This window comes from Sycon ciliatum, chromosome 8 (assembly GCF_964019385.1).
Source record: "Sycon ciliatum chromosome 8, ocSycCili1.1, whole genome shotgun sequence".
Classification (NCBI taxonomy): Eukaryota; Metazoa; Porifera; class Calcarea; order Leucosolenida; family Sycettidae; genus Sycon; species Sycon ciliatum.
In genome coordinates, this window is record NC_088650.1 from 5,307,764 (window position 1) to 5,323,985 (window position 16,222).

General features: G+C 47.6%; 1 long non-coding RNA gene across 1 annotated transcript; it reads left to right on the top strand.

The window, feature by feature from the left end:
* Positions 1 to 56: 56 nt before the first annotated feature.
* LOC135823260 (uncharacterized) lies at positions 57 to 2,351 on the top strand. Its single transcript, XR_010554641.1, has 4 exons — positions 57 to 620; positions 982 to 1,036; positions 1,128 to 1,231; positions 2,141 to 2,351. It is a non-coding gene; the product is annotated as an uncharacterized LOC135823260 (long non-coding RNA).
* Positions 2,352 to 16,222: the final 13,871 nt, after the last annotated feature.

The window sequence follows — 16,222 nt, forward strand, 5'->3', positions numbered from 1 at the left end:
ACACGTGGTCGACACGTTGTGACACGTTGTTGACACTTTGTTGACACGTGACCCAATTACCGGCCTACCAAGTGCCTTTGGTGACCGCTAACAGCAACTGTGGAACAGTGCAGTGCCCTTTTTTGGAGCAACGTACGAGTAGTGCCCATGGATTATGACCCCGCGACCCCAATCTACGTGGCGGTCCGCAATTCGCTACTTCATACTGACTGGCGTCCGACATCGTCCCGAATTTGGCCACAATCTGCTCTCGGGACCCCTATAGGGCTCCCTGACCTGCTCCATCTCCGCCATCGTCAATGTACTGCGCATCCACCCAGGCCAGGACTGCACTTACTTACGGGAAGGAGTATTTGCAAGATGGAACCTGGGAACTGGAAGACGACGAAGAGGAAGCGTGGGAATCCGGCGGCAATGGCTGGGATGTAAGTCCAACATTGCTGGTGCCAGAGTTGCCACTGCTTGCTTATAAGGGAATCATGTGTGTTGCCTTTTTGCCTTTTCCGACGTCCTCCTCCGACTGTACTCCCGATCCCAGGACTGAACTTACGGGAAGGAGTGCTTCCAAGATGGGAGACGAAGAAGAAGAAGCCGCTGAATCCGGCGGCAATGGCTGGGATGTAAGTCCAACATTGCTGGTGCTAGAGTTGCCACTGCTTGTTTATAAGGGATTCATGTGTGTTGCCCTTTTTTGCCTTCTCCCATGTTCTCCTCCGACTGTACTGGTGAACGCTGTCACATATGTTGCCCTTTCCAGACAGTAGAAGGGAGGGGGGGGGGGGGGGCAGCACATCCTGGCATCCAGGAATGCTAGGCCCTAGGAACTAGGCAATCTGACCTTTCCTCTTACTCCAATAATGGTATGGATGGGGAGTTCTTGAACATCCTCAGTCTTGTTAGAGTGAACTGTGCAACTCGGCAATCGGTGATAGCAGAGGACCAATGCCGATGGCGATGCTCCTTCCTTTTTCTCTGTCACAGGCTGCGTTCTCGAGAGGAAGTGTTATTTCTGCATTCCAAGAAGGACGGCACAATGGTGAGTGGAACTTCGTGGGTGTGCAGCCTTGCTAGTTGAATTGTAAATCAACCATTCTTCCTGTCTCTGACTTCTTCAATGTCCTCCTCAGTGTCGGACTGTCCGCGTCGCATTGAACTGGTCCGATGAGGCTGCTATTGCACACACAGTGAGGGAACTCCCATACGGGAACTCGGAAGTACTGCTACAGTACAGGTAAGGTGGCCATTGCTTATGTGCGTGCGCCGTTGTTGTCAACTTCTAAGCCAGCTGTACTCCAACCTTCATGGAGTTTGAAAGTAGTCAGCTGGCGAACTACAATTGAAGTTTAGACGTTATATGCCGCGGCTTGGTCAGCTTTTTCAGTTTCACAATGCATTGCACTCAGCACTGCTTCTCGGAATATCTTGTCAGGATAGCTGTGGAACGCATCCTCCCCAGTGGGGGAACGGCAAATGTGCTGTTCATTTTTTAGGCTTGCTTTTATGGTACGTACAAATCCCCATTGAAAAGACACAGTGGAGACCAGAAACTGCAAATAGATGTTGGGAACCGCGAAGACCACCCTTCCTTGTCAAGTTCCCTGAAGGTGTGGAGGGGGGGGGGGGGAGCGGAGGAGGGACATTCCTGCACTTCTTAAAGCAGGATTCACAGGAGCATTTTCAGAAATTGCTTGTACATTTGCACCAGTTGTAAAACGCATTCTCATTGAGCTTTGACTTGAGGCACGTCAGCAAGGCGCTGTTGCATCGCTGACGTCTTGTCCTGATTCTGTGAATGGTATTTTGTGCGAGTTTGCATCGCACGCAGAATCGCAGGTCGTGTCGCATTGCGCAGCACACTGCCAAATTGCTTCTGTGAATCCCACGTGAATGGGAATTCCAATGGGAATGTAATCCATTGCCAACAGGTGTATTCCCGAGCTGCTCATCATACTGCAAAATTGCTCCTGTGCATGCAAATGGATTTCATTGCTCTTCTGTAGTTTGGGAAATTCTCGATTATGATAATTCTGCGTGTGTGTGAACACCAGCCCTGAACATACATGTAGGTGACCCATTTGTGGTGTCTCATAGCCTACCTCACGACCTTATGCTTTCTTTCTGTATCACTTGTATCTTGCAGGTATATCACCCCGTGACGACCACATCGAAGTCTGAAATTGAAGTGTGAAGATGCTTCAGCAACCCCTTCATATTTTTCCATTGCTTTTATTGTGCTTCTACTGTGCATGTGTGTAACCTGTGGGGTATGCATGTGATGACAATGTATGCCGGTGACACGGTCAGATTTTGTCCATGCGTGTAACGTACACCTGCATGCTATCGTTGAAAAGGATCTGCCACTTACGATCTTCGGACGAGTATCAGGTCAGCTTGGTTTTGTGTGGGCTGTACCAGACGCTGTTCACTTCTCTATCTGTTGGATATGTGACTTTCTGCAAGTTTCTGGTGTATGGTGGCCACTTCTTTGCTTGTCTTTGTATGACATTACAATAATTCTGTATTCACTGCTTCCATGGTGTGGTCTGCAAACTGCAATCCTTAGGCAAATATCATCACGGTTTGCAATATTGTGCTTTGGCCGCTAGCTTACCTACACATTGTACATGTAGTTGAATTATTTTTGTTTCACAACTGACTTCCTGAAGTATGGTGGCCACTGCTTTGCATGGCATTATACAATGTTCATCAAGAATTTCCTGTTTGGGTCGTGTGTGTGTATGTATGTGTGTGCGTGCCCATGTGTGTGTGTGCCATGTGCATGTGCGTGTTTGTCACAAGGTGTCTGTGTGCGGGGTAGCCAGGTGGGGAGGGCTGGAATGTATCAGTGTGCTACTGTAGTTGCATGGCTACATACAGTGCATCGCGCGCGTGCTCACCATGTTTATCTTCGGAGCTGGGCTAGGGTGGGGGAGGGAACAGAAAAAGAACTGAAATTACCCATATAAAAACCGCTCTGTGAGCGGTTCTGAAAAACCTCTACTGGTGCAGCCCCGTCGTAAAAGTAAGAAATTAGAACTGGCGCATTGTCCTCCCAAATGTGAACTGATCCACCTAAATCGCGATTGACGGGACCCGAACGCACCAGTAGCACGAGGTTCCTACCTGTGGATGCAGCTGGGGACGCTGGTCCATAGCCAAAGCCAAAGCGGCAAAGGTGGGCTTCGGTGTAGATCTAAGTGTTGTATGGTAACTTGATCAGCGCCGACGCCGGCTGTGATCCTGTGCCCTCCCGACCTCGTGCTACTGGTGCGTTCGGGTCCCGTCAATCGCGATTTAGGTGGATCAGTTCACATTTGGGAGGACAATGCGCCAGTTCTAATTTCTTACTTTTACGACGGGGCTGCACCAGTAGAGGTTTTTCAGAACCGCTCACAGAGCGGTTTTTATATGGGTAATAAATATTATTATCGTTGGTTGTGCATGTTGATCCATTGTTATGGCCAGGGAGTACCGTAAAAGTCCGTAAATAAGTACGTATTTACTTTTGAATTTAGTGACCACACCCGTACTAACTTTCGGGCGGGTACGCGGGTACTGACTTTCGGGCACGAACTAACTTTCGGACCTGACTTGTGTGTAGTGGAGAAGTCATTTTCATGTCGATGTACATGCTACGTGCTGCATGTGCGCATCGTAACGGTACTTATTTCGGGCAGTATGTTTATCGGGCTTGACTTGACTTCACCAGACAGAGCCAAAAGAATTATAGCAATAAAAACTGCTTTATGGCAGTTTTCTAAAAAAAGTTATTGTGTTCTAGTCCATGGCCCCCGTCTAAAAAGTAAGAAATTAACGAAATGTGATAGCCGAAAATTAAAATTTCACACAAAACCTCACAATAATCACAACACTTGAAATGCTGCTTTCAACACTAAACTTGTACTGCACCAACAATTGGCAACATGCAGTCATGCATGCATAGGAAAGAGGATCACGAGGGGAAAAGGTCTTCTACATGTAGGTTTTCATTCTGTGTGTGATTATTGTGAGGTTTTGTGTGAAATTTTAATTTTCGGCTATCACATTTCGTTAATTTCTTACTTTTTAGACGGGGGCCATGGACTAGAACACAATAACTTTTTTTAGAAAACTGCCATAAAGCAGTTTTTATTGCTATAATTTCTTTTGTTTTTTCTGTCAGTGTCACCAATCAATGGAATGCCCTATATCTATTCAAAATTTAATAATAATATCAATATGTAAATGATGGCCTTCACATCATATCAATACCGTATTATACGCAGTGATGTGCAAGCCTTTTCTAAGATAATTCTTGTAGAAAATGGCACAAGCATGTTCTGCTGCGAGGAAACATGTGAATAGTGGTGGACCGTGGTTATACTTTTTTTTATACGGAGGTCATTCTGTGCATGACTGCATGTTGCTGTAGCAGAATTTCATATATTTAAGATTTCCCCACCCTCGATCAGATTAATTTGAGAAATGTAACCAGGTGCGTGTCGCAGATGTTTTTGTTGATTCTGTGTGTATAATGGTTTATCGTGATAAGGTCATCCTGCATCATATTGCACTGAAATCGTAATCCTGTTGATGTCGATACAACTTTTGGAAGTAGTTCAATGACTTCAAACTGTTAGTCCACGATTTTCTAAAACAACACAGCAAAGGAGGAACAATAAACATGTATTAAAATGTAAACAAATACATTGTTGAGTCTGACACCTCATTCCAACAACTACACTGATCCTGAGGATAAAAGGGGCAAGGCTATGGTTGGAGGTACTGAGAAATAACAAGGCACTACATAATAATAAAATCTTACACATCTTTTGGCGAGTATGAATGATACCCAGTTGTATTTATTCTGTGAGTTTGTCTTAAAAGGGGAAGTTAAGGCAAAAATTAAAATTTCACCAGTTGTAGTCTTCGGGGTGCTGAGTCGAATGGTCTTAGTCCGAGAAAGCTGAGACGCTCCCTTCCTACTTGAATCCCAATCGAACTCGCGCACTTCCACCGAAACTGGGTGACTGCGCCCTACGAGATGGGGATTTGTATGCAAAATGTCACTAAAAGCGCCATTTCGTTCTTATAAAAGCACGGATGACCGCGATTGGCCCATATGTTGTAGTCTTTTGGACGCTGAGTCGACTGGTTTTGGTCCGAAAAGGCTGCGATGCAGCGTTCCCCCTTTATTCCCAATCGAACATGGTTGAAGAAGCGGTCACGTGCTCCTGGGTGCCAAAATCACCTGGTCACCACGCCAGCAGGCGACAACTTTCACACCAAGGTTCAACTCGAGGTCAACTCGAGTGACAGGACTGCACCCAAAAAAGGTCAAAACAGGCTGTAAGTTGTACCCTGCAGGCACGGTGACCAGGTGATTGGTGTACACAGGAGCACGTGACCGCTTGTTCAACCATGTTCGATTGGGAATTAGGGGCGAACGCTGCATCGCAGCCTTTTCGGACCAAAACCAGTCGACTCAGCGACCAAAAGACTATAACATATGGGCCAATCGCGGTGATCCGTGCTTTTATAAGAACGAAATGGCCCTTTTAGTGACATTTTGCATACAAATCCCCATCTAGTAGGGCGCAGTCACCCAGTTTCGGTGGAAGTGCGCGAGTTCGATTGGGATTCAAGTAGGAAGGGAGCGTCTCAGCTTTCTCGGACCAAGACCATTCGACTCAGCACCCCGAAGACTACAACTGGTGAAATTTTAATTTTTGCCTTAACTTCCCCTTTAACCTATTTTATAACCAGTGAATACAATCATTTCTCCAATAGACATACGAATAGATTTCTCCAATAGACATACGAATAGATTTCTTCTACAGCGAAAGATTTTAAGCCACAACAACTCATTGACTCGTCTCGTATGAAACAAATGAGTCACTAGAGAGGTTTTGCAAAACGAAAATGCGTACAAACTGTCGTACTACGTCATGAAGTGCGAAACTACGCACGAACTTTCGCAACTTTGGACGCGAAACTTGCAGAGAACGCGAAATGAACTGTTGTACACATTTTCGTGAGATCGGGTAATGGCGTACGTGCACTTGGCCCGCGCAAACCACGAACATGTGCAGAACGCAAAGTGTGTGCAAAAATTCGTACACACTTTCGCAAGGACTGTCGCGAAACTTCGTTTGAAGTTTCGTTTTGCAGAACCTCTGTACTGAACGCTTCTTTAGCAACATGACGGCAACTGAAACAGCAACAGAGAAAGTACGATACATGTACAGCACATTCTTCCAGGCACTACAAACAGATTGCAGATCGTAATTCTTGCTTTTGGCGGCACGAAACTTTATTTTGGGCAGTGCAATCTCGGCGGTACTCACAAATAATACATCAAACAGCCCAGACTCGAGTAAACAAATCCAGTCATACCAGTACGATATCTTCACGAGATGAGACTGCACCCATTGGCTTGTTTCGTATGAAACAAACAAGTTAACTGAACCTCTCCACAATGGAGATTTTCCCTGATATGCGAATTTATTTTGCAAACTCGGTCAATGGGTCCTTGAACCTTTCCCTCCAGATTGGGAATTGCCAACGATAGTATGCCACTGACCAATGCCTTACTTGTAACATACCAATGTACATGTACAATGAATGTGAGTATTTCGACAACACATCTAACATAAGCCTTACCATCAAGAAGGTGAACTCGCGTTCTTCGCACACTGTAGACAAGGGCAAAGAGATAAAAATGGATCTAAATCCGAATAAAATCAGCACACGTTTCCGTAAATGAAAGGGTGAGCATAAGCAAAATTAATGAATCGAAGGAAATCGGTCAACTCAGAGATCACCTGTCATCGAGTATTCCGTAAAAGGAGACCTCGGCAGCGGAAAAAGCTAAATTTAGAAAAGAGATCCTGTCAGCTTTTCCATTATTTATTGCATTCCGCCCAAAATCAGCAACCTTTTCGTAAATGAAAGAGTCAACACAAGCAAATGAATCAAAGGGAACTGGTCAACTCACCTGTCATTGAGTAATATTCCGCGAAAGGAGGTCTCAGCAGCGCCGAAACGAAATAAGCCATGCCAGGAGACGAAATATCCGAAACAGCTCATACAAGGAGCAGTTCCAAAGGAGGAAGTAAGTTCCTCGCGCATGCATATCCGAACACGGACTGCACTGCATACAACACAATGTCTGCCGTGCACGTGCACAGCACGCGGCTACCACCCGTTGGTAGATCTAATACCGAGCACCTTACGTAGAGCTAGAGATTTACGTAGCCTAAGTGAAATACCGAGCACCTTACGTAGAAACTTACGTAGCATAGCGGTGTCGTTTTTCTTGCCATGTGAACACAATTACCCATATAAAAACCGCTCTGTGAGCGGTTCTGAAAAACCTCTACTGGTGCAGCCCCGTCGTAAAAGTAAGAAATTAGAACTGGCGCATTGTCCTCCCAAATGTGAACTGATCCACCTAAATCGCGATTGACGGGACCCGAACGCACCAGTAGCACGAGGTTCCTACCTGTGGATGCAGCTGAGCTGGGGACGCTGGTCCATAGCCAAAGCCAAAGCGGCAAAGGTGGGCTTCGGGGTAGATGAGTGTTGTATGGTAACTTGATCAGCGCCGACGCCGGCTGTGATCCTGTTCCCTCCCGACCTCGTGCTACTGGTGCGTTCGGGTCCCGTCAATCGCGATTTAGGTGGATCAGTTCACATTTGGGAGGACAATGCGCCAGTTATAATTTCTTACTTTTACGACGGGGCTGCACCAGTAGAGGTTTTTCAGAACCGCTCACAGAGCGGTTTTTATATGGGTAATTTCAGTTCTTTTTCTGTTCCCTCCCCCACCCTAGCCCAGCTCCGAAGATAAACATGGTGAGCACGCGCGCGATGCACTGCATGTAGCCATGCGACTGCAGTAGCACACTGATACATTCCAGCCCTCCCCACCTCGCTACCCCGCACACAGACACCTTGTGACAAACACGCACATGCACATGGCACACACACACACATGGGCGCGCACACACATACATACACACACACGACCCAAACAGGAAATTCTTGATTGTATAATGCCATGCAAAGCAGTGGCCACCATACTTCAGGAAGTCAGTTGTGAAACAAAAATAATTCAACTACAATGTGTAGGTAAGCTAGCGGCCAAAGCACAACATTGCAAACCGTGATGATATTTGCCTAAGGATTGCAGTTTGCAGACCACACCATGGAAGCAGTGAATACAGAATTATTGTAATGTCATACAAAGACAAGCAAAGAAGTGGCCACCACACACCAGAAACTTGCAGAAAGTCACATATCCAACAGATAGAGAAGTGAACAGCATCTGGTACAGCCCACACAAAACCAAGCTGACCTGATACTCGTCCGAAGATCGTAAGTGGCAGATCCTTTTCAACGATAGCATGCAGGTGTACGTTACACGCATGGACAAAATCTGACCGTGTCACCGGCATACATTGTCATCACATGCATACCCCACAGGTTACACACATGCACAGTAGAAGCACAATAAAAGCAATGGAAAAATATGAAGGGGTTGCTGAAGCATCTTCACACTTCAATTTCAGACTTCGATGTGGTCGTCACGGGGTGATATACCTGCAAGATACAAGTGATACAGGAAGAAAGCATAAGGTCGTGAGGTAGGCTATGAGACACCACAAATGGGTCACCTACATGTATGTTCAGGGCTGGTGTACACACACACGCAGAATTATCATAATCGAGAATTTCCCAAACTACAGAAGAGCAATGAAATCCATTTGCATGCACAGGAGCAATTTTGCAGTATGATGCGCAGCTCGGGAATACACCTGTTGGCAATGGATTACATTCCCATTGGAATTCCCATTCACGTGGGATTCACAGAAGCAATTTGGCAGTGTACTGCGCAATGCGACACGACCTGCGATTCTGCGTGCGATGCGAACTCGCACAAAATACCATTCACAGAATCAGGACAAGACGTCAGCGATGCAACAGCGCCTTGCTGACGTGCCTCAAGTCAAAGCTCAATGAGAATGCGTTTGTCGGTTACAACTGGTACAAATGTACAAGCAATTTCTGAAAATGCTCCTGTGAATCCTGCTTTAAGCAGTGCAGGAATGTCCCTCCTCCGCTCCCCCCCCCCCCCCCCCTCCACACCCTCATGGAACTTGACAAGGAAGGGTGGTCTTCGCGGTTCCCAACATCTATTTGCAGTTTCTGGTCTCCACTATGTCTTTTCAATGGGGATTTGTACGTACCATAAAAGCAAGCCTAAAAAATGAACAGCACATTTGCCGTTCCCCCACTGGGGAGGATGCGTTCCACAGCTATCCTGACAAGATATTCCGAGAAGCGGTGCTGAGTGCAATGCATTGTGAAACTGAAAAAGCTGACCAAGCCGCGGCACATAACGTCTAAACTTCAATTGTAGTTCGCCAGCTGACTACTTTCAAACTCCATGTAGGTTGGAGTACAGCTGGCTTAGAAGTTGACAACAACGGCGCACGCACATAAGCAATGGCCACCTTACCTGTACTGTAGCAGTACTTCCGAGTTCCCGTATGGGAGTTCCCTCACTGTGTGTGCAATAGCAGCCTCATCGGACCAGTTCAATGCGACGCGGACAGTCCGACACTGAGGAGGACATTGAAGAAGTGAGAGACAGGAAGAATGGTTGATTTACAATTCAACTAGCAAGGCTGCACACCCACGAAGTTCCACTCACCATTGTGCCGTCCTTCTTGGAATGCAGAAATAACGCTTCCTCTCGAGAACGCAGCCTGTGACAGAGAAAAAGGAAGGAGCATCGCCATCGGCATTGGTCCTCTGCTATCACCGATTGCCGAGTTGCACAGTTCACTCTAACAAGACTGAGGATGTTCAAGAACTCCCCATCCATACCATTATTGGAGTAAGAGGAAAGGTCAGATTGCCTAGTTCCTAGGGCCTAGCATTCCTGGATGCCAGGATGTGCTGCCCCCGCCGCCGCCCCCCCCCCCCGAGAAAAAGGAAGGAGCATCGCCATCGGCATTGGTCCTCTGCTATCACCGATTGCCGAGTTGCACAGTTCACTCTAACAAGACTGAGGATGTTCAAGAACTCCCCATCCATACCATTATTGGAGTAAGAGGAAAGGTCAGATTGCCTAGTTCCTAGGGCCTAGCATTCCTGGATGCCAGGATGTGCTGCCCCCGCCGCCGCCCCCCCCCCCCCCTTCTACTGCCTGGAAAGGGCAACATATGTGACAGCGTTCACCAGTACAGTCGGAGGAGAACATGGGAGAAGGCAAAAAAGGGCAACACACATGAATCCCTTATAAACAAGCAGTGGCAACTCTAGCACCAGCAATGTTGGACTTACATCCCAGCCATTGCCGCCGGATTCAGCGGCTTCTTCTTCTTCGTCTCCCATCTTGGAAGCACTCCTTACCGTAAGTTCAGTCCTGGGATCGGGAGTACAGTCGGAGGAGGACGTCGGAAAAGGCAAAAAGGCAACACACATGATTCCCTTATAAGCAAGCAGTGGCAACTCTGGCACCAGCAATGTTGGACTTACATCCCAGCCATTGCCGCCGGATTCCCACGCTTCCTCTTCGTCGTCTTCCAGTTCCCAGGTTCCATCTCGCAAATACTCCTTCCCGTAAGTAAGTGCAGTCCTGGCCTGGGTGGATGCGCAGTACATTGACGATGGCGGAGATGGAGCAGGTCAGAGAGCCCTATAGGGGTCCCAAGAGCAGATTGTGGCCAAATTCGGGACGATGCCGGACGCCAGTCAGTATGAAGTAGCGAATTGCGGACCGCCACGTAGATTGGGGTCGCGGGGTCATAATCCACGGGCACTACTCGTACGTTGCTCCAAAAAAGGGCACTGCACTGTTCCACAGTTGCTGTTAGCGGTCGCCAAAGGCACTTGGTAGGCCGGTAATTGGGTCACGTGTCAACAAAGTGTCAACAACGTGTCAACAACGTGTCGACCACGTGTCTTTAGCGGTACACTAATTTTGGTGTCCCCAAACTGAAAACATCGAGCACCAGTATGGAAAGGCTTTAGACAGAAAGCCTTTCCAATAATAGAAAAGCTGACAGGATCGCTTTTCTAAATGAAGGGGGTATTTCTTTCGGGCAGGTACTTATTTACGGACTTTTACGGTAGTACAATACGGTATTGTACTACTCCCTGATTATGGCCATGGCCGGTGGTTGCATTTCAGATTTTCTCCCGTGGACACTGTAGTGCTTTCATTCTTTTGCCAGACTTGTGAGCTACTACTAGGGAGGTTCTGCTATACGTGAAACGTAGAGAAATTACGTAGAGAGCAGGTGTCTGGGTTAGAGTCTACGGCTTCGCGTGTTTTGGCTCCAGATTTCTACGCGGAGATGGGGTTCTCTACGTTGTGGCACACGCAGAGAAAATGCGTACGGATTTGCTGGGTATCGATCAACTGCATGCAGAAAACTGCCAAATATGGAAGGGGAAATTCCCAGTACACATTCCACGTGACTTCTCTAGGTGAAACCAAGAGTACATAACCCCCCCCAGAGTGTGCAACTCCACTATGGGTGCTGTCCCGACAGAATTTCAAGTTGACGTCATTTTGATGATGCAATGCGCACTGTACACGGATTATCAGACGAATCCGGAACCTGTGGTTGACCGAAGCCGATCGATCCTGTACAAATTATTGGAAAGAAAAACGTGTGATGCGTTGACACCCGTACACATGTTGTAAATCACTGGTGCAAGGAGCATTGCGTCATAAATAATGACGTCAACTTGAAATTCTGTCGGGACAACAGGGTATGTGGGAGTTGCACACTCTGGGGGGTTATGTACTCTTGGTGAAACGTAGAGCAGAACAGCATTTCTTTACGTTACGGGAACGCGAAGAAAGTTCGCGTGATTCTTTGCGTCGCGTTCCCAACACGTAGAGCAGAACCTCCCTACTATGTACTACTACAAAGCCTAGCAAGAGTGCTAGTACATGTACTAGCACTCTTGCTAGGCTTTGTGAACGGCTTTGCGCTAAATAAAGCATGTTTCCGGGATGGTCTCGCCCTGCGCTATGGCTGGGGTATTGATGGCCTCCACCAACTTGTGTGTGTGGTAGAGACATGTCTGTCGACCATGCATTGACATGCCCTACAGGGGGCTACCCAAGTCTGCGACACAATGAGCTTCGTGATGTGCTGGTGGAGGTGATGACTTCTGCCATCCCGGATGTTCAGACAGAGCCACCGCTTTTGCCGTTGGATGGTGAACAACTTCACGGCGCTACCGCTAATCGTGCTGCAGAGGCTCGATTGGATATCCGTGCAAGGGGCTTTTGGTCGCCACAGCAAGATGCATTCTTTGATGTGAGGGTTACTCACCCCTCGGCGTCTTTGCTGTCGCGACAGGAAGTCCTTGCACAGATTTCCCGGAATGAACATCAGAAGAAGCGGGCCTATCTTCAGCGTGTTGTCGATGTCGAGAGGGGGTCATTCACTCCGCTCGTATTTTCGACAAACGGCGTATGTGGCACGGAGTGCTCTCGTGCATTGAAGAACATTGTTCAGCTGGTGGTTAACAAGCATAGTGACCTCCAGTACGCTGTTGTGATGGCACAGCTACGCTGCAAAATTGCATTTGTTTTGCTGAGGTGGTCAATCACGTGCCTCCGTGGTTGCAGAGCGTCTTACTTGAGGAAGAGAATAGGCCCATCTTTTCTCGACCAATGTCGCCTTCTGTCCATGTAACCGCCTTCGGTATTCATATGTTGGCCTATTTAAAGGGGAAGTCCGGTGAAAAATTTAAATTTCACAGTCCGTAGAGTTCGGGGCGCTGAGTCGAATGGTCTTTGTCCGAGGAAGCTGCGGCCTATGGTTCGTCAGATACGCCCAATCGAACATGCGCGAATTTGAGCGCGCCTCACCCAAATCCAGGTGATGACGTCACAGCGTGCAGCCAGGTAGCCACACCATCTAGTTGTGTACAAAATGGCCAAAATCGGAGCGCGTTCGATTGGGGAACCGTTTGTCGCAGTTTCTTCGGACCAAGACCATTCGATTCAGTGTTACAAACACTACGTACCCTGTGATTTTCAGCTCGGTAAACCTCGAGGTTATACCGTATTTTAGCCGTTTCCGAGTTGGACTTTTTCCGTCAGCCTGCAATGGCCTGTAGACTAGTATGGCTCTAGTCTAGCAATGCGCTGCGTGCAGGCTAGCTGTAGTGCAGTCAACAAACTCATCACACACGGAACTACTCCCGCAGTACTGCAGTGCCGTGCTGGGGTAGCTGCAACAAGACTCGAGTCACAAGACTCAGAAAACTAGTCAACACACAGACTTGTCATGTACTACACTCGTATCAGTTCATGTAGTCAGAGAACGTGCGTTTCTCCTTGCCGGTGTTGGTGGTTGTGCTTTGAGAAAGAAAATTTTAGTTTTCCGCTCCAGTCCCACCTCATTATTTTATGCTACAGCGATGAGTGCACAACCGTGACAAGTGACAAAACAGCGAACAGCTAGCTCCCGGACCTAGAACTTTCAGATTCCATAGCGTTGCGAGCGAAGAGCCGTGCCCGTGGTTCAAAGAGCCTGCACTGTTCTCGAGTAGTCGGAAATATGCCAAGTTCGCACCAAAACATCACCATGTGCCAGGCTACTGGAGTCTAAGCGAATCGGTATGGAACAACATTTAGAGTACTCGCATCACTCTTCTCCATTTTGGCAACCCTGCTCTCCAGCGATCTGATAATTATATCAGCCTCGTCTGCAATAGCTGCTGCTTCTTCATCAGTCGGAAACTCAGTAGCGCTCACTCTTGACCGGCCCGCGCGGCCATTTCTTCAGCTGAATACCGAGGTTCTCAGCCCCAGACCAAACTCATGAAGGTCAGCCATGGCTGCATCCTCACTCTCACAAGGAGTTAGGTCTTCGGGGTCGCTTGCACCACCTAATATCAGTCGCCAAATCATTTGAAATAGCACTGACACTATTGCTTTCACGCACTCCTTTTGACCTAGCTGCACGCTATGACGTTGCGGAGGGTGTGGCGCGGCCGCATGACGTCATGGCGCAGCCCCCGAAACTCAGTTTTTCAAACGGAAATATCTCGAGAACGCTTTGTCAGAGACACGTGGGACCAACACCATTCGATTCAGCGCCCAAAACTCTACCGACACTGAAATTTAAATTTTTCACCGGACTTCCCCTTTAACATTGGCATGCTCTGCGGATTTGTAGGCATGCTAGGCAATTTAAAGGGGAAGTATACCCTAAAATCAAATTTTCACCAGTTGTAGTCTTCGGGGTGCTGAGTCGAATGGTCTTGGTCCGAGGAAGCTGAGACGCTCCCTTCCTACTTGAATCCCAATCGAACTCGCGCACTTCCACCGAAACTGGGTGACTGCGCCCTACTAGATGGGGATTTGTATGCAAAATGTCACTAAAAGCGCCATTTCGTTCTTATAAAAGCACGGATGACCGCCATTGGCCCATATGTTGTAGTCTTTTGGACGCTGAGTCGACTGGTTTTGGTCCGAAAAGGCTGCGATGCAGCGTTCCTCCTTTATTCCCAATCGAACATGGTTGAACAAGCGGTCACGTGCTCCTGCGTACACCAGTCACCTGGTCACCGTGCCTGCAGGGTACAACTTACTAGCCCGTTTGACCTTTTTTGGGTGCAGTCCTGTCACTCGAGTTGAACTCGAGTTGAACCTTGGTGTGAAAGTTGTCGCCTGCTGGCGCGGTGACCAGGTGATTTGGGCACCCAGGAGCACGTGACCGCTTCTTCAACCATGTTCGATTGGGAATAAAGGAGGAACGCTGCATCGCAGCCTTTTCGGACCAAAACCAGTCGACTCAGCGTCCAAAAGACTACAACATATGGGCCAATGGCGGTCATCCGTGCTTTTATAAGAACGAAATGGCGCTTTTAGTGATATTTTGCATACAAATCCCCATCTAGTAGGGCGCAGTCACCCAGTTTCGGTGGAAGTGCGCGAGTTCGATTGGGATTCAAGTAGGAAGGGAGCGTCTCAGCTTCCTCGGACCACGACCATTCGACTCAGCACCCCGAAGACTACAACTGGTGAAAATTTGATTTTAGGGTATACTTCCCCTTTAAATATTATCCTGCAAAGTATTTTGTAGGTGCTTGACTACTATACTACGTCGTGTATTTTAATAATAGCCGTTTGGCATGGTACAATAACCTTTTTTTGTTTAATTTTTAATTTTTAATGGCTTTCTCTTCTTCCTCGGATGGTTTACAATTTGTATCACAATTATTTGTGGGTTCAGCAATAAAGGATGTGACTACTCTTGCTACTACTAGTAGTACACTAGTACAATCATGCACATGTATTCAACTTATTGTACATAATTAATTATGCTGTCTTTTGTAGGCACCATCAGATCGATTATTGTAAATTTTTATTAAAATATCCATCAATGGATACCAGTACCGGTGCTCGAACTTCAAAGGATGTCCAAGAGCCATGCACTAATTAAACCATCGACCGTGCAGCACCCAACCAGCAAGCATCCATCAAAGGTGTTTTTTAAACGTATGGGCTGCTGGTGTCAGTCGAGCAGCACTTTCGACAGTTTCAGCCTCAGTACAACCAAGAAAAGGCAATGAGCAGGGAGTTAAAGGGGAAGTATACCCTAAAATCAAATTTTCACCAGTTGTAGTCTTCTGGGTGCTGAGTCGAATGGTCTTGGTCCGAGGAAGCTGCGACGCTCCCTTCCTACTTGAATCCCAATCGAACTCGCGCACTTCCACCGAAACTGGGTGACTGCGCCCTACTAGATGGGGATTTGTATGCAAAATGTCACTAAAAGCGCCATTTCGTTCTTATAAAAGCACGGATAACCGCGATTGGCCCATATGTTGTAGTCTTTTGGACGCTGAGTCGACTGGTTTTGGTCCGAAAAGGCTGCGATGCAGCGTTCCTCCTTTATTCCCAATCGAACATGGCTGAACAAGCGGTCACGTGCTCCTGGGTGCCCAAATCACCTGGTCACCACGCCAGCAGGCGACAAATTTCACACCAAGGTTCAACTCGAGTTCAACTCGAGTGACAGGAGTGCACCCAAAAAAGGTCAAACAGGCTAGTAAGTTGTACCCTGCAGGCACGGTGACCAGGTGACTGGTGTACGCAGGAGCACGTGACCGCTTGTTCAACCATGTTCGATTGGGAATAAAGGAGGAACGCTGCATCGCAGCCTTTTCGGACCAAAACCAGTCGACTCAGCGTCCAAAA